At 44.6% G+C, this 22472-nt stretch overlaps 1 protein-coding gene and 1 pseudogene across 7 annotated transcripts in view; both read right to left on the bottom strand.

Annotated features, from left to right (window-relative positions):
- PALM2AKAP2 (PALM2 and AKAP2 fusion) overlaps positions 1-22472 on the bottom strand; it is a 371929-nt gene that overhangs the window by 133316 nt on the left and 216141 nt on the right. The window contains exon 1 of one of the 7 annotated variants that reach the window (XM_040417335.1): positions 19880-20148. The exons of 5 other annotated variants lie outside the window; for them this stretch is intronic. The gene's annotated coding sequence lies outside the window, so the exon portion shown is untranslated. Of the gene's footprint in view, positions 1-19798; positions 20149-22472 lie in introns of those variants that run through there. One more of the 7 variants, XM_040417334.1, reaches the window with a different exon arrangement.
- Positions 2179-2261, bottom strand: LOC120992967 (annotated as a pseudogene).

Genomic DNA, 22472 nt, shown 5'->3' on the forward strand with positions numbered 1-22472 from the left:
GAACATACAGTATACCTTATCTGATGTTCATTCACATGTATGTAATTATGCTTCATTAGGCCACATTATCCCAAATTTTTTCAGAGCAGATTCACATGCAGGAAAACTGCAGCGTAATTACAGTACCAGCAAAGTGTATGAGATTAGACAAATCTCATATACATAATGATCTGTGGAAAGAATTAGGCCTGATTGACATGACAGTGCTCAGTTTGAGAAAGTATGTGATTACAGACCCGCAATTAGATAAGAACTGACTGAATCATAAATCACTATGATGCAGTCAGTTCAGGTTAGAGGAGCCATGGTCCAGGAGATACGCAGACACAGGGCCCGTGAGCACCATCGTGTGAATCAGGCCTTAGCCCAAACAACTGCTGTTGCTTACTTGTCTAGACTCTAGACTATATATACTAAACCTAAGCAAATCGATTATACTGAATCGTAACTCGGCACAGATTTCCTAAAAAGGTCGGATTCTAACAAACCCAATTTTTTTGTGATTTATTTTGGGCAAATGATAGAGAGTCTAGTATGAGTTTCTGTGCAATATATAAGGATTTTGGAGGGTACTCTCTCTCCTTGGGGAAAGAATGCCTTAATTGGCGTGATGAGATTTATAGGCCATTCATGCTCCTCTGGAATTCTGGGAAGAAAGGGATGCAAATGAGCTCTTAACAAGCTTTGTGTCACGGATGTAGTAGGGGAGAATACCAAAAGACAATCAAGAAGGAAGGGGAAAGACACTAGGCCTCACCGCTAGGGAAGGAAAAGGGTCACCACCTGTAAAACCCTGCTCCTGGCCCTAACTCCTATCCGTATGGGCACCTATTGATGGTAGAGATACCCATACACGGGAACCTAGAAAACCCTGGTGACCCTCAGATGCCCTAAAGATAATGACAGGGCAGAGACCACCTGTTCCTTCCCTGGTGAAGGAACTAGCGTCTCACTGAGGCCTAGTAAACAACCGGGGGGGGAAGAATACAAAACACGACAAGCGGAACACTTAACTTCAGAGGATGAAGGATGAACAGGACTTCAACACGAACCACACTCCAGCTGTTCGAAGACCAAATGAAGCTATCCCAAGCAAGGAGTGATGGGAAAAGTCAGACTAAATAGGGCGAGGTAAAGCTCACATGATCCATACCTGAACAGAAGGTTCGGACATACCAGCAACACACAAAGTGAAACAAAAAGAGGTTGTCAGATCACTAATGCGTAGATAATCTTTCAGACCTTCTGAGACCTGAGACAGATGTGACACTTTGCCTCTAATGCCACCAGATTTAAGGCAGCTATCCTATAAGTCAATGTTCAATCTTTTTAACTTGGCCTTGAGACATGACTCGGATTTTTAATTTTTTCTTATCGAAAGCCCAAAGTCGTGCTCTCACCTCGTGCATCAAAATCGTGCAGCGTGCCACACAAAAATAGTGCACTAGGTCGCGGTCTATCGCAGGCCCTCTCCGAAGAGAAGAGCCCCCCACAAACCATTCCCAATCCCTCCGGGGCCGTTAAGCTCCTGCAAGGGACTGGGACAAGTGGCAACCCTCAGCCGAAGCCAAGGGTACGCCCATCTATGCTCCCGGCTTTCGCCTAGGCTGACACCCAAGGCGTCAGCCAGGAGCTTCAACAAGGTCTGGACTCTCCCCGGAGGGAGAGCCCAAGGGGTTTGGCAGGGGGGTGAGGAACCAAAATGGCCACACCCCCCCCCTAGACCTCAAGGAGGGGGTACCCGTTAGGGCGCCGCAACCCTTGAAAATCCTAGTGAACACACAACGTGTAAAGTGCACACAGTGACATAAAAAATAAATAAGTAAAATGTTTTGCCCTTAAGGCCCAGACATTCGGCCGGAATTATAAAAATTCCTTGTATCTTCAAGGCCGAAGCCGAGCAAATAGAGGTGTGTGCTAAAATTGTGAGAAAGAAAGTGCTGTGCAAATGTGCCATAACTCAGTGGGTCAGGGCACCCGTGAGTTTAGGCACCCCAGGGGCACCACCCCCTGGGGCACTCGCACTTTGGGCTTTCAACACACCTCGACCTAGATGGCATCGATCCAGCAGAGCTCAAAGGTGGCTTCACATGGGATTCTCGGTCCTCCTCCCATGCTCCGCCACCCAGGGTTGCTGTGTGGTTCTCCGTTCCGCTCGACAACCATGGCAAGTCATGGAAGGAGTACAGGCTGGAGCGTAGCTCTACAGGACTGAAGAACAGATACTACACTTGATCTTAGCCAAAAGGCCGAGAATCTCATTAACATGGAGGTCTGATCTGAGGTCTGATTAATTTATTTATTTATCTATACATGACTCGGATATTAAATAAGCCAGGCACCTCATCTGCAGACAGCTGCTTCGGGGTGATTGCCCCTCATCAGTGCAGAGCAGAGAGTACTAGCTTAACTGGGAGAGAGGCTTAAGTCAGCGTTGTTTGGGGGTTACTCTTTCTCATTATGGAAATCACCTAGTATGCGTAGCATGTGTGCGGAGTATTGTAAGCCAGGCAATGTTCTCGTAGGTTTCTGGGAAAGATATTCGAATTTAGTTTCCTAAGCCTATCTGATGCTGGCAGATGTAACGTGCTAATTTTCTTAATTTTTTTTCCAGAAAGTGAAAAGATGAGTGTTGACTGGTTTACAATACTCCTCATCCATACTCAGTGCCCTTCATAAGGAGAAATAGTACGCCAACCAAGGCCTCTCAGGCAGCCAAGCAAAATTTTTTTACTCAGGTCTATTGAAGAGTCTAGAAAGAGATGGGTTCCTGATATGAGACATTCTGTTTTCCTTTCCTTTTGGAAAAGAGACTAGCTTGCATATCTCTTTTTCAGAGAAGCATTATGTGAGGACACAAGCACAGCAATAGATAAAAAAAATCTTATAATGAAAAAGCACTGATTGAACAGTTTGAGGCAACCACCAAAAACTTTGTATATAGTATACATGGGTCCTGAACGGAGAGAGGGGAGAAAGCTGCTGCCAAACAATGCAGCACTCCCTGGACTCCGTACTCACCGTTTCCTGGTCTTTCTTGGCTGCGTGCTGTGTCCACCTCACAGCGTGAGGACGTTGGCACTCTGTGACCTCATGCTGTGCAGCACTTGGTCACAGCACAGTGCGACAGGAAGACCAGGAAGAGTGTTGGGTCTCAGGAGTGGGGGAGGCGTCCAGATCAGGAGAGGTAAAAAGATATTTTTTTCTCTGATCTGAGGTCTGATTAACATGGGGTTTGATCTGAGGTCTGCTTTACATGGGGGACTTATTAACATAGAGGTCTGATCTGAGGTCTAATTGGGGGGACTTATTAACATGGAGGTCTGATCTGTGGTCTGATTGGGGGACTTATTAACATGGAGGTCTGATCTAAGGTCTGATTGGGAATCTCATTAACATGGAGGTCTGATCTGAGGTCTGATTAATTTATTTATTTTATGCACTTATATAGCGCTACTATATTCTGCAGCACTTTACAGACATAAGCATCACACTGTCCCCAATGGGGCTCACAATCTAAGGTTCCTATTAGTATGTCTTCGGAGTGTGGAAGGAAACCGGACAACCCGGAGGAAACCCACGCAAACATAGGGAGAACATACAAACTCCATGCAGATGTTGTCCTTGGTTGGATTCGAACCTAGGACCCCACCGTGCTGGGGGTCTTATTAACATTGGGGGTCTGATTAACATTGGGGCTCTGAGCTGAGGTCTGATTAACATTGAGGGTTTGATTAGGGTATTTTTTTCTAATTTTCCTCCTCTAAAACCTAGGTGCGTTTTTTGGGCAGGTGCGTCTTATAGGGTAAAAAATACGGTGAATACCAAAGGAAAAAATCTCTTGTGCACAGACAGCATGTGGAGACTCCAAGGACCTCTAGTCAAACCATGGTGGATCACTACCAATAAACAGTACAGTATAGCACATAGCAGTCAGGGGTTCCTATAGTACACATCTATACAAAGCATAATTCTAATATTGACTACGCTTGAAACCCTTCACACTTCCATGTCCTTGATAAGACAATGTTTTAACCGTAAAGATGTCTGTGAAGGTTGTCTAATCAAAATAAAAGCATTGCTGCACAGGCTAAGGCTACTTTCACACTGGCGTGTTTTGAATTCCGTTTGTGAGATCCGTTACAGGGATCTCACAAACGGTTCAAAACAGATCAGTTCAGCCCTAATGCACTCTGAATGGATAAGGATCCGTTCAGAATGCATCAGTTTGCCTCTGTTCCGCCTTCATTCCGCTCTGGATGCAGACACCAAAACGCTGCTTGCCGCGTTTTGGTGTCCACCTGGCGATGCGGAGCCAAACTGATCTGTCCTGACTTACAATGTAAGTCAATGGGGGTGGGTCCGTTTTCACTGACACAATATGGTGCAATTAAAAAAGGATCCGTCCCCCATTGACTTTCAATGTAAGTCAGGACGGATCCGTTTTGACTTTGTTCTTCATAATGCAAACGGATCCGTTCTGAACGGATACAATCGTTTGCATTATAGGTGCGGATCCGTCTGTGCAGATATCAGATGGATTCGCACCTAACGCAGGTGTGAAAGTAGCCTAAAGGGGTGGGGGGGTCAGCCTGTCAGTGATCAGACCATACACCACATCAAATTGGTCCCAGAAGGAAACCTCTTCTAAAGGTGATGCACAAAAAAGCCCACAAACAGTTTGCTGAAGACAAGCAGACTAAGGAGATGGATTACTGGAACCATGTCCTGAGGTCTGATAAGACCAAGATAACCTTATTTGGTTCAGATGGTGTCAAGCGTGTGTGGCGGCAACCAGGTGAGGAGTACAAAGACAAGTGTGTCTTGCCTACAGTCAAGTATGGTGGTGGGAGTGTCATGGTTTTGGGCTGCATGAGTGCTGCCAGCTGTGCGGTGTTACAGTTCATTGAGGAAACCATGAATGCCAACATGTACTGTGACAAATAAGCAGAGCATGATCCCCTCCCTTCGGAAACTTGGCCGCAGGGCAGTATTCCAGCGTGATAACGACCCCAAACACACCTCCAAGACAACCACTGCCTTGCTAAAGAAACTGAGGGTAAAGGTGCTGCACTGGCCAAGCATTTCTTCAGACCTAAACCGTATTGAGCATCTGTGAGGCATCCACAAATGGAAGGTGGAGGAGCACAAGGTCTCTAACATCCACCAGCTACGTGATGTTGTCATGGAGGAGGATTCTAGTGGCAACCTGTGAAGCTCTAGTGAACTTCATACCCAAGAGAGTTAAGGCAGTGCTGGAAAATAATGGTGGCCACACAAAATAGTGACACTTTGGGCATAATCTGGCCATTTTCACTTAGATGTGTACTCACTTTTGTTGGCAGTGGTTTAATGGCTGTGTTGAGTTGTTTTGAGGGCACACCAAATTTACACTGTTATACAAGCTGTACACCGACTACTTTACATTGTATCAAAGTGTCATATCTTCTGTGTTGTCCCATGAAAAGATATAATAAAATATTTACAAAAATGTGAGGGGTGTACTCACTTTTGAGAGATACAAGTTGCAAAAAAGTCACAAGGGTACATTAGTCCCCTGCTGACGTACAAGCTGATGGAGCTTTTTAATAAAAATGTCTAGAGATTAGATTAAAGAATCCATAGGTATTTTATGTGACAAACTGAAAAAATGGAAGCATGACATTTTGTAATTTTGTCGAAAAACTTCCTTATAAATGAAGAAGACACTCCAAAAAAAGCAAAAAGTTGCATATTCTGGCACATTTCAATGAGTAACCCCCTCCCTAGTGTTGTCAAAAGTCACTAGTACTCTACTCCAGGAACTCTACAGGGCACTTTGCCCATGACATGAGGTTTTAGCTGGATTTGTAGAAACCTTCCAGAAAAACTTGCGTAGTTCAAGTAATGTCATACTGTCTGGCTTTCAACTGTACCCACAGTTGATATGCTGTAAGAAGCAGATGTCTGCGTATGCTACACGAGAAGTGAGAATTCCTAAGTGATATTGCAGATGAGTGCTAGTGTTTTGCTGGGAAGTTGGAGGGTGGAATTTCCTCAAAAAGTTGGAACTTTGACAGATAGCCTGCCATGCACTCCGACAAATACTTTGTGCAACAACTCCCTGGAATGTGTTAGTTGAGGGACTTATTGTAACAAGTTCTATTTCATGTATGACCACCACAGGATATGATTTTATCTGCTGGGAATGAATATTTTTTTTTTTAAATTGGAACAAACTCATTCCTTTCAGGAAAAGGATATGCCGTAAATTGTTTACATCTGTGTATAAAGCTGGGTTAAAGTTACACTTCAAACACCACAAGGAACAGAGGATCATGGGTGGGATTTTCTTTACTGCTGCTGACCCAAGAAGCATACATAGAGCTAATGACTTAAGTAATGTTTCCAAAGGTTAGCACACAATTAGATGCTGATCATTGGTCAAAAAATTGATTCGTATCACAATGGCTAACGAATGAGTGCTTCCCATGATCAGAAGATATGGTTCCCAATAGAGCACATTTAAACATGGCAGATTTGTCTCAGATTTTTTGACTTCAAAGCATGCTGCATTTTTTAAAATCTGCAGCCAGAGGTAGACCAGCCATAGGCTCCAGGGGTGCACCACCATTGAGGCCAGGTGAAGCGATCGCCTCAGGCAGCACCAGGTAGGGGCAAGAGGGGGGCAGAAGAAGGGCCATGGGCAAAGAGCTCTTTCTTTGTGGAAACGGTCATCTCTAAATATTCAACTGCATTGTTGTACTCAGGACAGCAATACAGTTGAATGCTGCAACGGCAGTGATGTTTCTCTGGCCCACCGTTTCCTCTAATAGGCTTTAGTCCTAGTTCCTGTATCCCTTCAGAGGCCATTGTCATCATTATCGCGCTGCTGAGCCCGGTGTTTCAGTTTTCGCCTCAGGAGGCACAAAGGCTAGGTGCACAGGGAAATTTCTTGGTAGTCTGATGCCTAGGGTGTCGTCCAAGCCCTCCTTTCTGCCACTGAATGGGTACATAATGATCTGATGCTCTATGCAGTAATTGACACTCAGAGCATAAGGTACTTATATAACTAGCCAGTGGCCACAGGTGCCCTTCTAAATTCAATTGTATTGCTGTTTTCAAGATGGTGATACAGATGAATACTGTGACGGGCATGGGAGCCCATGACTTCTTGTCCTGCTGTTCACCCTCATATTCCAGAGGCCACTATATGAGGTAGTGTACAAATGAAACAGGAATAAAGAAGTCTCAGGCTGCAGGCTGTACAATAACTGTGGCCTGCACCAAAAATAACAACTTGGAACAGCACTCAGATGTTTTTTCTTCTTCTTTCCTTGGCCACTTGGAGAGCATACTACTGGGGCACTATAGGGCCAGTACTAGGGGCAGTCCAGGCAGCATGCTGTTGATAGGACTGGCTCAGAGGTGGAATGGCCCACATCTCTCCTACTAAGCCCTCAGCTCCATATCTTAATTAGAGACAACAGGAGGAGGAGGACAGAACGTAGCAGCTATTGATGCCACCACAGAAGGACAGCTTCTGGGAAGGTATTTTGTGCTGCTTTGTGGTATTTGCTTCTGCTGAGGCAGTATATTGTCCTGCGCTGTAACATTAAGTTCTGCTTGGACATTATTTTGAGCTGCACTATGATATTGCTGACCTCACCTTATGTTGGCCCATCTACTAAGTAGACACAGTACAGGTAGATGGTCCCATGTAAATAATGAAGAGTCTGCAGCACTCACACAACGCACCATGGCTCTTTCAAATAGCTGATGGTGGAGGTGTTGAGAGTCGGACCCCCAGCTATCTGATATTGATAGCCTATTCTGAGCTATCCTAAGCCATCAATATGCTGAAACTGTCTAAGTCATCTAATAAACAACCTTAAGAGGTACAACTTACAAACATTCATATTTACATCTATCTCTTTTATACATGGATGAGATTTTACTAGAATTAACATTTATGACACATCATCCAGTAAACCTCTGCAGGTCCATCAGCTGGGACATCCAGCAATCTTGAGGCCCACACGGTTCTGGCTGGTGTTTTCAATACATGGACATTTGTGGATTCTTTCCAATGACTTCAAAAGGAGTGATGCAAACCTAAAAGGTAATTTTCAAATTTCTATAGCTCCAGTTGATATCAGCAAAGAGAGAGCATATATGAACAGCCAACTTTCTACTTAAAAAGGGACTCATCATTTTTGAGGATGTTGGGGGTCCCCACAGAAGGATCCCTATTTGATACTTGACTTGTCTGATTAAATAATTTAATGGTGCTTTGCACAATCTTTCACGTCTTTCATCTTCTTTGAAAATAAGGTTTATTAAGAAATGCAGCAATCCTTCATCTTTTTATGTTTTGAGTTCTAATTCTCCTTTTTTTACATCCTCTTTATATAAAACAATAGTCATAGTTCGATATGAGTGATGTGTAATCAGCTCTGTTATATGTGAATAAACCAGTTTTCAAGTAAAGTAAAAAATCTTGTGATAGAAATGAATTGACACAGGGATAGGCCACATTAACAGAAGTTTTAAAAATAATGTTAATTGTCTCTTGGTTCCCACTATACAAAACTGAGTGTGGGAACAATTTTGAAGTTAAAAGCAGCCTCTACAGTTAGTCAGGTTTACATTACTACCATGGAGGATTCATACTTTACAAAGAATAAGGCAACTTCCTAATAGAACACAGGCCCACACACAACATGCTGCTAGAAATATTGCTGGATGGTGCAAAAATGTATCTCCAAATATTCCAGGAATTTTCAAATGTAACATCTGTGCTATTTCCTGTTTTATTACAACAGGCCTCATCTCCATAGAAAATGTGTCGCTACTATCCCTAGCAAACCAACCTAGCAGTCTAAATTTTATTTTTCCAGTGCAGTTTCATAAAACGGAAGCTAAACTCTGGTTCCTATCTGCTAAAGAGATAGTTTTAATACAGGAAGCTCAAGGAACTTCATAGAAATAATATCAGTGAGAGAAAAGTGATATCCAACTTCAGGTCTTTGTATTAAAGGGATTGTGCATGATTAGAAAAATGTGGTTGCAATCTTCTAAAACAGCACCAAGCCTGTCCACAGGTTGTGTGTTGTATTATAGCTTTGTCCTACTTACACCCATGGGGTTGAGCTCCAATACAGGGCCCCAGACTAAAAAAAATATCAAGGAGCCGTTGGCTCCTAACCTGAAAAATTTAGTCGCCAAATTTAAATTTTTAGTCGCCAAATGTAAAATACATATACCGTAATTACGGTATAATAATAAAAAAAACACATGTCTTACCTAGGGTTGTCATGATACCAAAATTTTGACTCGATTTCGATACCATAAAAAAGTATTGCAATACTCGATACCTCGTAAAAAAAATAAAACACCAAAAAAGCCGTGTGTATTCCACATTTTATAGAACGCCTGGACCATAATAGAACAGTCTGATCCTAATTTTTGTCGGGACAAGGTGACAAAAAAATGGCAAATTGCAAGTTTTCTTTTTTTCTGTTGCGGCGTTCACCGCATAGGAGATATTTTTCAATATTTTAATAGTTCGCACTTTTTCGGGCATGGCGGTATGTAATATTTATTTATTGTTTATATATAAAATTGGGCAAGGGGGTGATTTAAACTTAATATTTTGGTGTTTGTTTTTTTTAACCTTTTTTTTTTTCTATTTACCCCCTTAGGGGCTAGAACCTGGAATCTTTTCATCCCTTGTCCTATTCACTCTGATAGAGCTCTCCCTGCTGCTCTGTGCATAGAACACACAGCAGCAGGGAGCCGACTATGGCAGCCAGTGCTTCAGTAGCGTCCTGGCTGCCATGGTAACCAATCGGAGCCCCAGGATTACACTGCTGGGGCTCCGATCAGAAGCTGCCACTGCCATCAATGAGGAGGGGGGAGGGGACCACTGCCACCAATGATTATAATAGTTATAATACTGGGTAGGGGGGGTGCACTGCGCCACCAATGATTATACTTTATAATACAGGGGTTGGGGGAGAGGGGCTGTGGCCACTGCACCACCAATAAATATAGTTTATGCCTGAATACAAACGCAGGCTGCGGGTGCCGGCCATATCCCATACCCGGCCTCCTATGACTGCGCACTGCGATCCGCCGCAATTAACCCCTCAGGTGCCGCACCTGACGGTTTAATAGCGGCGGATCGCAGTGTGCAGTCATAGAGGCTGGGTGCCGGGTATGGGATATGGCCGGCACCCGCAGCCTGCGTTTGTATTCAGGCATAAACTACAGGGTGGGCCATTTATATGGATACACCTTAATAAAATGGGAATGGTTGGTGATATTAACTTCCTGTTTGTGGCACATTAGTATATGTGAGGGGGGAAACTTTTCAAGATGAGTGGTGACAATGGCGGCCATTTTGAAGTTGGCCATTTTGAATCCAACTTTTGTTTTTTCAATAGGAAGAGGGTCATGTGACACATCAAACTTATTGGGAATTTCACACGAAAAACAATGGTGTGCTTGGTTTTAACGTAACTTTATTCTTTTAAAGTTAACACGTGAGGAGCGGATAGAAATTGTGTTGATGTCTGGTGAACGCAGTAACCGGGTCATTGCAGAAGATTTCAATGCAAGACACCCTACGAGACCACCCATCTCCCATGCTACAGTTAGCAAACTGCTTGCTAAGTTTCGTGAAACTGGTTCAGTGTTGGATTTGCCAAAATGTGGACGCATGAAATCTGTCTCTAATGAAGAAACATCAGTGGCTGTCCTAGCGTCATTCAGCAAGATCCCACAGCGTAGCACTCGCCGCATGTCACTGGAGAGTGGCATTAGTCGAACATCCCTTTGGTGGATATTAGCTACTCACAAATGGCACCCTTACAAACTCCAGCTACTGCAGCATCTCAACGAGGATGACCCAGATCGGCGCACTGAATTTGCAGAATGGGCAAAACAAAAATTGGAACAGGACCCTCAGTTTACGCAGAAGATTTTGTTCAGTGATGAGGCAAACTTTAATGTGAATGGTGAAGTTAACAAACAAAACCACCGCTATTGGTCTGACACTAACCCACATTGGATAGATCCCTCCAAGACTGTTGGAACAAAAAAATGTATGGTATGGTGTGGTATATGGGGTACAAAGATAGTGGGGCCATTCTTCATCAATGGAAACCTCAATGCCACTGGATATGCAAAATTGCTACATGATGATGTGTTTCCCTCTTTATGCACTGAAGCTGGCACGTTCCCAGGTCCGAGCATTCCTAGATGAACAGTTTCCTGGAAAGTGGATTGGTCTTCGTGGGCCAGTTGAATGGCCCCTAAGGTCTCCCGATCTGACCCCCTTAGACTTTTATCTTTGGGGTCATCTGAAGGCAATTGTCTATGCTGTGAAGATACAAGATGTGCAGCACCTGAAACTACGGATACTGGAAGCCTGTGCTAGCATTTCTCCTGCGGTGTTGCTATCAGTGTGTGAAGAGTGGGAGAGGAGGGTTGCATTGATAATCCAACACAATGGGCAGCACATTGAACACATTTTATTAGTGGTCCGAAACTTGTAAATAACTCATGAAAGAATAAAGTTACGTTAAAATCAAGCACACCATTATTTTTCTTGTGAAATTCCCAATAAGTTTGATGTGTCACATGACCCTCTTCCTATTGAAAAAACTAAATTGGATTCAAAATGGCCGACTTCAAAATGGCCGCCATGGTCACCACCCATCTTGAAAAGTTTCCCCCCTCACATATACTAATGTGCCACAAACAGGAAGTTAATATCACCAACCATTCCCATTTTATTAAGGTGTATCCATATAAATGGCCCACCCTGTATATTCATTGGTGGCACAGTGGCCACAGCCCCTCCCCCCAACCCAAACTATATTACTATATTCATTGGTGGTGCAGTGGCCACAGCCCCTCCCCTCCTCCTTGCTTCTATCAGCCCATTGGTGGCAGTGGCAGCGGCAGCAGCGGTACAGGGGGGAGAACATGGCACGCGCTGACAGCAGCGCGTCCCATGTCAGTTCCTCATGTGTGAAAGAGGCAGAGCAGTGGAGTGTCTAGGCGCAAATGGCAACAAGACTTTGTAGTCTTGTTGCCTTTTAGCAATTCTAAGTCACATTGGCGACCATTTTGGTCGCCATCTGGAGCCCTGCAATATAAGACATAACCCATGGACAGGTGTGGCGTTGCTTGTAGAAGAAATTATCTACCAAAAAGAGACAGCACATATATAAAAGGCAGACCTTACCATATACAGGATATACAGTACTTTATTAAAGCAGATGACATGGGCAAAAATAACTAAAAACTAAACAGATTTTCCCAGGAGACAATAAATATAAATATGTTCCTGTACATGATGTCACCCCTAATATGGTGAAAATTACATATACTCAAAATGCATTTGTCTCCTGGGGAAGTCTATAGTTCTTAGATGTTTTAATTGTTTAATGTTTTTGTCCATGTCATCTGCTTTAATAAAGCATTAATAATTTTTTATACGGTTAGGTGTGCTTTTTATATTTGCTGGTGGATATGTTGTGAATCAGCACATACAGGCACCCCATGATTGCCTTAAGCACGCCCCTCAGTGCCGGTGACATCACCGGTCTTCCTGTCAGCCCCATGGAGAGCCCGGTTCGTCACTCCTGAAAATGCCTTTGCCATGTGCGATTTAGCGCAGGGCAAAGGAGAGAATCGGAGCATGAACTGCTCCAATGCTCAAGTCAGGGGGGCTGCCGGGGTGAAAATGGAGGTGTGTCCGTGTTCAGCTCTGAACCTGGACAACCCCTTTAATAGGTGGTGCCTACTCGACTATGGCAATTAGCTTGTAGAAGAAATGAGCCAAGTTTTTAAAATTTTGCTCTGCCCCTTTAATAGTAACTGTATAGACATAATTGCTTCTAAATGTCAAAGAACAATGTGATATTATGTGAGAATAGTAATTCTGCCATGAGTTTCCCAAGCTGACATTTCTTAAAGGAATTTTCCAGCCTGTAGATATTAATGACCTTAAATACTGTAGGTCATCAATATCAGATCAATAGGGGTCTGAAGCAACACCAATAAACTAGTTTCAGTAGCTGTCAGAGACAAAACAGTGGACAGAGCTGGAAGTTAAAGGCTCCATCATTGTGTAGTGGCCATACAAATGTACTGCATCTCAGCCCCCATTTGGCAAATTGGCAGGGGTGTGGGTAGGGCGGCAGCTATCAACTATTTTTGTAATCGAGTATTCTATCGATAAATCCAACGATTAATTGAGTACTCTAATAATAAAAAACTAATTAAAAGAACGTTTTTCTTCATAAAAACTCATCAGCCCCCCAGTGCCATCAGCTGCCTCCCCATGCCATCAGGTTCCCCCCCCCCAGTGCCATCAGCTTTCCCCAAGTGCCATCAGCTGCCCCCCAGTGCCATCAACTGCCCCCCGAGTGCGCTTAGTTGCCACCCAGTGCCCTTAGCTGCCCCCCAGTGCCCTCAGCTTCCCCCAGTGCCATCAGGTGCCCCCCCCAGTCTCATTAGCTACCCCCCAGTGCCACCAGATGCTCCCCAGTGCCCACCAGATGCCCCCCAGTGCCATCAGCTTGCCTCCCAGTGCCATCAGCTGCCCCCGTGCCAGCAGGTTGGCCCCAGTGCCCCCAGCTGCCCCCCAGTACCATCAGCTTGCCTCCCAATGCCACGAGCTGCCCCCTAGTGCCACCAGCTGCCCCTCCAGTGCCACCAGCTTGTCCCCCAGTGCCACCATCTCCACCAGTTGCCCCCCCAGTGCCACCAGCTTGCCCCCCAGTGCCACAAGCTTGCCCCCCAGTGCCACAAGCTTGCCCCCCAGTGCCACAAGCTTGCCCCCCTAGTGCCACCATCTCCCCCTCCTAGCTATGTCCGCTGCACCAGTATTTACCTTTCCTGTATGGGAGCCGCTCCACAGCTCCTTCATCTTCTTCTCCCGCGCTCTGCACTGTCGTCCTGATGTCACACAGCGTCGGGTCACAGTGCGCGCTTACGTGCACTATGACCTGATGATGTGTCAGGATACAGAGCATCGCGGTGCGTGCCAGCAGGTGACCACGGAGCGGTGAGTAATAGCAAGCGTTTCACTACCGCTCCGTGGTCACATGACACAAACGAATCCTCGATGCAAAAAAATTGCATCGAGGATTTTTTGTGTCTAATTACTTGATTCAATCAAGTAATCGTTTTAGTCCTAGGTGTGGGGCAGGGGCGGTTTGGCCATAGACCCTTACAGGGAAATTTACCGGTGGGCCGATGCCTGAGGGGCCAACCAAGTCCTCCTCTCTGCCACTGCCCGGGAGCATAATGAGTCCTCAGCGGTAATAAACACTGTGAGAATTAGGTACTCATATACCCAGCTAGTGACCGCACATGCCCTCCTGAATTCAACCGCTGTGGCCCACACCTCACAAGCCCCTGCTCCATAGACAACTGGAGGAGGAGTACAGAAGATGGTAGCTATTGATGGCCACCACAGAGAGACAGCTTTTGGGGCAGTATATTGTGCTACACTATGTTATTTGGTTCTGCTGGAATGGTATTTTTGCACTATGCTATTGTTGACAAAGCCTACTTGTGTTGCCCTACCTTCTATTAATTTTGAACTGCCTACAAAATGGGGCCACTTTATTTTTTTTCAGGGCCACTTTAAGTTCCCAGTACACCCCTGGTGTGGGGTGTTGGAGCCCCACCGATCTGATATTGATGACCTAGCTGAAGAATAGGTCATCAATATCTACATATCTAGAGTTCATTTAACTGCTATACCAATGTTGTAGATTATCCTTGTAAAGTTATTCCAAATCTTCAATGAAATGAAACTAAATGGAGATCATTGGTTGTATTCTGCTGCAACTGGGGTGCTTTGAAGCAATTCTGAAGCACCAGATTCCAGAGTATTTTTTTACTCACAGTGGCTTACATTTTAGGTTAATAGATATGATAGTACACACTGTGCAGCCAGTACATATTGATGACCTAACCTCAGGATCGGAAGCAGGGGCATAGCGAAAGGCTCATGGGCCCTGGTGCAAGAGTTCAGCTTGGGACCCCTCCCCCCACCTTCCCTCACTGCTTTATGGCAAGGGGCAGGGGTGCACCTAGCCTTTCTGCTGCCTGAGGCAAACATTGAAACGTTCCGCCCCCCATGCCAAATTCTCAATCTAACCCATTCCCTCCAGTCCTGCTGTTAAAGGGGGTTTCCTCTTTTTACTACTGATGACCTATCCTCAAGATAGGTCATCAATATCAGACCGGCGGGCATCTCCCGGCACCCCCACCGATCAGCTGTTTTAAGAGAGGGCAGCACTCATATGAGAGCTGCTTTCTCTGCTCTGTTCATCTGCTTGCCGCTACAATTACAGTGGTGAGCATGTAAACAGAGCAGAGAAGGCAGTGCTCATACGAAATAAAAGTGGACAACCCCTTAAAAGACATACTTTACAAAAACATTACATACAGCGCTACAGAACATACAGGGTAATACAGTGCCACATATGTACCTCTTACATCCAGTGATGTCTCCTCTGATGTAGATGTTCTCTTTCCTCATCTTCTCCTTTCAGACTAGACCGCCATGATGATTTATTTTAGCCGCGTCTTGTCTCTGCAGAGTTTAACAGACATCTTACTTTCCTACTTTTCCATCATCCTCACCTTCTCAACAACACCCCATCCTGACCCCCCCCCCCCCCCCCCCCCATACTATACTGCAGAAACAGTCCCCCTGAAAATACTGGTACCACACAGAAAGTGTGCCAGTACAATAAATACCCCCTTACCTTTCAGATCAGACCCCCATATCAAACCCCAGATGAGACCCCCCCCCCACATCTCAGACCAGACCCCCTTTAGACTCTGTCAGACCCCATATCAGACCTCCATTAGACCTCTATGTCAGACCCCGCTCCAATATAAGACCTCAGATAAGACCCCCGTTAAACCTCCAGACCTCCATATAAGACCCCCATTAGACCTCCAGACCGCCATATAAGAAAGACCCCTATTAGTCCTCCAGACCCCAATCAGACCCCCATTAGACCTTCAGACACCCAATCAGACCCCCATTAGACTTCCAGACCCCCAATCGGACCCCCATTAGATCTACAGACCCCAATCAGGCCCCCATTAGACCTCCAGAACCCCATTAGACCTCTCTAGACCCACAGTCAGACCCTTTAGACCCCTAATCAGACCCCCAATCAGACCCTTCAGGCCCCTATTATACCTCTCTAGATCCCCAGTCATACCCTTTAGACCCTCAATCAGACCCTCCAGACCCCCATTAGACCTCAGACCAGACCCCCATTAGACCTCCAAAATCCCATATCTGACCCCCATTAGACCTCCAGATCCCAATCAGACCCCTATTAGACCTCCAGCAGCCAATCAAACCCCCATTAGACCTCCAGACACCCAATCAAACCCCCATTAGACCTCTAGACCCCCAATCAGACCCCTATTAGACTTCCAGACCCCCAATCGGACCTCCATTAGATCTACAGACCCCCAATCAGGCCCCCATTAGACCTCTCTAGGCCCCCAATCAGACCCTTTAGACCCTCAATCAGACCCTTCAGACCCAAAATCAGACCCTTCAGGCCCAAAATCAGACCCTTCAGGCCCCCAATCAGACCCATCAGGCCCCAAATCAGACCCTTCAGATCCCTAATCAAACCCCCAATCAGGCTCCTAATCAGATCCTTCAGACCCCCAATCAGACCTCAGATCAGACTATAAAATAAATAAACAAACTTACAACTCCTGCTCTGCCTCTCCTCTCCCAGTCAGGCTGTCTTCCCAGCTCTCATCTCTTCACCTGACCCCCTGCAGCATCAGGACAGAGTACGCTATGTACGTCCTGACGCTGCAGGCGGCCAGGGCACAACAGGGCAGGCCCCAGGAAGAGCAAGCAGGAGGAGGGTTAAGTACTGTACAGCGCTTTTCTCCCCCTCCTCCTGCTCACTAGTATTCCCTTTATAAGATGCACTGCATCTTATTAAGGGAAATATACAGCACCACGGGCCCAGTCGCAACTGCGTCCGCTGCGACCCCTATAGTTACACCAGTGATAGGAAGTCTCCCCAGCGCAGTGTAATTACAAGTGCATGTTCTATTCACTTGAATGGGAGGAGCACTTGTAATTACACTGCGCTGCTGCTGCAATGAGACGTTGTGCAGTGTAATCTTGAAGAGGAAGCAGCACTCTCACAAGTGCCACCTTGTCTACAAACAGCTGATAGGCGGGGTTGCTGGGAGTCGGAACCACCACTATCCTGAGGATAGGTCATCAATATGTACTGGCAGCACAACCTCTTTAAGTAACGTTACAAGTGTATGACAGTCTTATTGGTTACTTAAGGAGGTTGTTTCCGTAAAAAAGACTGTTTAAGAAAAAAGCTACATGTCTGTCTGCTCTTTCCTCCAACAATCAGTGTAGGAAGCCTCATCTAGATATGCATTTTCCACACAGAAGCTGCTACAAGTAAAGCGTTCCATTACATGCCAGTCACATAAATGAATGGCCTCCCATGTACTAAATGGACACAGCAGGTCCGCTAGAGAGGGAGCCATTCTTACTTTGTGTCATTTTGTTTGTCTTTCCCCACCTGTGACATCCATTTACCCTTTTTTGCGCTCTTCTTATCATCCTTCACATAGTTCTTGCAAAGATTTCTCCTGTGCATCCCTATAGTCTGGAACTCACTACTCCAGCATATCAGGCTCACCCCCCCCCCCCCCCCCCCCCAGCCATTCAAACTATCAAAAGTATCCTGAAAACTCACCTCTATGAATGCCTTCAAGCTACAATAACGCTGCCTCAATTGGCTGTTTCACACGAGCGGATGCCGTGCGTGACATCCGCTCCGTGAATGACAGCCAAGACCCGATGCAGACTGCAGAAGCACAGAGCAGTAACATGATTGATAATGCTCCGTGCCTCTCTGTGATCTCTTTACTACGAAATCACAGTGACAACTTTATCTCCCTGTGATTTCGTAGTAAAGAGATCACAGAGAGAAACGGAGCATTATCAGTCATGTTAATGCTCCGTGCTTCTGTAGTCTGCATCGGGTCTTGGCTGTCATTCACGGAGCGGATGTCACGCACGGCATCCGCTCGTGTGAAACAGCCAATTTTACTGTCTTCTTCATCCTTAGATGACTGGTAGACTGTAATGGGCAGGGTCTTCTCTCCCTTTGTACCAGTTAGATATGTACAGCTACCTGGAATTAATGGTGCATTTAAAGGAGTTGTCTGTGATTGTTTTTTTAAACCTAGCCCCAACCAGCAGGATCTGTGAAGAGAACATACTTACTTGTAACCTGCTATATACAGCTCCCTGGAATTAATGGTGCTTTCAAAGGGGTTCTCGTGATTTTTCTTTTTTTTTTAACTTCCCCCCCTGCCAGAGAGACCTGTGAAGAGAACATATTTACCTGTTCCCTGCTGCTCAGAATGGCACTTGTGGTCCTCATCTGTCAACATCCACATGGACAGGGTCACATGTCACTTGAGGACACATCACTGCATAGGCCAGTCATTGGCTGCAGTGGTGCAGGTGACCCCAATCACTGTGGAAGTTGACAGGTGGGGACTGGAAATGCAGTAAAGACAGCTGGGGAACTAGGGAGCCAGAACCAAGTGGAGGGGAGCAGGTAAGTATGGTTCTCTTCAAAGGTGCTGCTGGCTTGGGGGAAGGAATTTTAAATATTCTCTGACAACCTTTTTAAAATAATTAATAATTATAATCTAGTAAGTGGTGGTCTGATTATTATGCCAGAGACTGATGGTTCGGGAATGTGGTTGAACATTCTACTAGTAGTCTTGGGAGAAGAACAGCATGTTGGGTAGTACTGATATAGAGAAGGTTTCAGTTAGCCTTCAACTAAACTTCTACCCAGACCCCTAGACAGTTCTCTGCTTACTTCATGAACACGGCCATTGAAGGATAACACCTGAGCATTCTGAGACATACTAACATTCAAATAAAGTTATCCTGATGTTTCTCCAAGGAAAGCTTACAACTTCTAATGCAATTCAAAAGTCTATAGTCATATGCAAAGTCAATATCACCAGTAAACCCTTAGGCAAACAAGTATGATTATTAAGTTGGTATATGCTGAGAACATTGTAAGGGCGCAACTGATTTTAAGCCTCTAGATCCAACCTTATTATATAGTATTATCAAAGTACATTGACTTACAAGCACTTTAACCAAGCTAAATAATTTACGTCTGCTGAAGGGTTAACATCGTATTCCAGCTGTATGCATTTCATTAAATTAAGAAGGTCAAAGTGTTGTCAAGTGCAAGACGCTAATACAAGAAGTAATTGCTGACTCCTTCCCAGCTGAAGCTGCCATAACTATGCGGTTTCTAAAAATACGTCCTTCAATCACCCCCTGTAGGCTTGCAATGTGAACATATATTTCCATCTGAGACAGAAGAACATTACAGCATCCTCCAGCGAGCATCCGTGACATGACGCTGCAGAACTCTGCAGCCTGCAAGGATGTTGTGATAGAACAGCCAAACTTACCATGAGAACAAATGAAATCCACATCAGTAACGATACATGTATTCTATACCTTCACTATTTTCAATGATTGGATTCCTAAAAAATAACTTGAAAGAAGTTTGGCATCCTTCATGTCACTTATTAAAGGGTTAAATGTTTACGCTATAAAATTGCAAGGCCATGAATAGTATAACAACAATAACATTAGATGTGATTTTCTTAATGGTGAAATTTAAAAAAGTCCCCCTCGTCCTCTATTGTCATTGCATCCCAAACCTACCTGGACTCAGCAGTCTAGTTTTGGTACAAGAAGCTGCAGATGCTGCAAGACGTTTGCTGCATTCTGCTAAAAGTGCTGTACCTTAGTCCTTGATATTTGTGTCGTCTCTGAAAAGATGTTCTGTATCCTTTGGTATCTCTTAAAACATGATAAGGATTCCTGTCTCGGAGATGTAAAAAAAAAAAGAACTCAAGAAGTACGGCAGCAGCAGGCAGCCTTCCACTTAATGTTGTTTCAACTCCTCCAGCCACAGTTATTTAGTTGCAGCCCATCATCGGTGGGTGTGGATGTTGCTGTGGCACATGCAGCAGCACTGTGACTGCTATGACATTGAGCTCGCCTATCTCTTCACTAGCTCCCTGCCTCTCCTACTGACTAATAAATAAATGAATGGGCTGGCTAGAGGTTTCACGCTCATTCCAGTGCAATCAGGCTGTGTGATCCCAACAAGAAGGAGTGGATGTACACAGTGGGATGAGATCCAAGGCTGCTCACATTACAGGAGGCTTGTCAGAGGAAGCATTGCTGCATTGTACAGCTATTACTTCATAGACAACTATTAAAGGGAGAAGAGCAAAGCAAAGGCTGTTAACATTCAGTCTGCTACTTAGTTGCATAAGGATAATCTCTTAAGAACAAAGTCAATTCCATCCTTAAAGAGGTATTCCAGTTAATTCTAATTATTTCTTATTCACATCAAAGGGGAAAACTAAGGGTACCGCCACACAGTAAGGTTTCTGAATGCAGTTTTGGAAGCCAAAACCAGGAGTGAGTTCAAAAAAGAGGAGAACTTATATCTGTCTTACATCTTATACCTTCCCTCCTTTTATGATCTACTCCTGATTTTGGCTACCAAAACGGCATCAGGAAACCTGACCATGTGGCCGTACCCTAGTAGATCAGTGGTGCTTTCACCTAAAATTTGAATATGGGTTCCATGAAATTCAGGAGCATCTGTGTGCAAACAGAAGTGGATCCCACTTACTAACGGCACCAGCATTTTAACGCGAAGTAACGCGATGTGGAAACATTACTGCAAAAGAAAGTCCAAATGAAATGAGGGCATAATTAAAATAAAATTATAAAAATAGTAATCCGTGTTTACAGGTTACAGACCATGAGACCTGTCGGCACAAAGAGAGGAGTCCTTATAGAGTAGGGTCCCAACTAAAAGAAGTCAGCTTGTCCTGGGCACAAATGATTTGGATCAAAATGACTTCACTTTACAGGATGTGTTGATTAACTTCAGCTCTTGTATCTGGAGGTGTCGGTGTCTCCACTTTGGTCTTGCACTCCTAACAAAGCTGTCTGCATCTTTTGTGGCCCCATTGAAGTCAATGGGTCTGCATCCGACCCACAAATGCAGATTGGATGTGGACAAAAAAATATATACTTTTGTGTGCAAGAGCAGCATGTGAGAGTGGTTGTCAATTAGAGCTGTCCTGCCACCCATCATGGAACGTCAAGTACTTAATTTTCTTGATGAAAATATACTATTTGAAGTGAAAGGAGTAATGATACAGTAATAATAAGATGGTAATCAACACAGAAGGCACTATGGATGCAAAAACAAAGCAAGATTCAAATCTAAGCAAATATGGACCATTTTTTTTTTTACTATAATAAACCTGGTAAATGATCCCCAAACATGAGCTGCACAGGAAGAGATATCACCTCAGATGCAGAAATCAGCCATCAAACTCAAGAAGTAGCATAAATATATACGTCATGCACTGTAGCCCAGTAAAGGACAAATAACTATATACTGTAAGTGCCCGTTACATTACTCCAGCCTACCCATGCAATAAGAATGTATGTTTACTAGGCAGGTACACTTGAGGTTCAATGCTCTTCTGGTGATTAGCAGTGATCTTATCATGCAGAGCTGTGATTCTAGTTCCACTAGTTTTATTATGGTCCTGCATATTTTGCATGCACTGAAAACTAACTTCAGTGAGAACAATAGTTCTCCCAAGAGTTTAAACAGAGAAGCCATGAGTTGACACAGGTCACACTGTTAACACAATCAAATGCACTTCAAGGGGTTGTCCAGTGACAGAAAAATGTATTTATTTTTATGAAATGTAAAAAATTGAACTTACTAATATACTTTATTACCCAAATCTGTTCAAACCATCAAATTCAGAATGTCTCTCCTGGTCCTGGCAGCTCCACTGCCATCTATGTTTCAGCACAGGCTGTGCTTTCGATATATATGCAGGGGACTGGCTGTCTTCTCTGGTTCAGTGGTGGCACCTGCCCCTTTCTCTGTTATGGCTGATACATAGACGGAAAAAGGGACTGGCTTAGCTATTCCTATGGCTGATTAGACAGAGAAGGGGATTGGCTTAGCTACTCCCATTGTTGATACATAGACAGAGAAGGGGATTGGCTTAGCTACTCCCATGATTGATACTTAGACAGAGAAGGAGATTGGCTTAGCTACTCCCATGGTTGATACATAGACAGAGAAGGGGATTGGCTTAGCTATTCTCATGGCTGATTAGACGGAGAAGGGGACTGGCTTAATTATAATTACTCCCATGGATGAAACATAGACAGAGAAGTAGACTGGCTTAGCTATTCCTATGGCTGATTAGACAGAGAAGGGGATTGGCTTAGCTACTCCCATGGTTGATACATAGACAGAGAAGGCGATTGGATTAGTTACTCC

This window comes from Bufo bufo, chromosome 2, assembly GCF_905171765.1.
Source record: "Bufo bufo chromosome 2, aBufBuf1.1, whole genome shotgun sequence".
Classification (NCBI taxonomy): domain Eukaryota; kingdom Metazoa; phylum Chordata; class Amphibia; order Anura; family Bufonidae; genus Bufo; species Bufo bufo.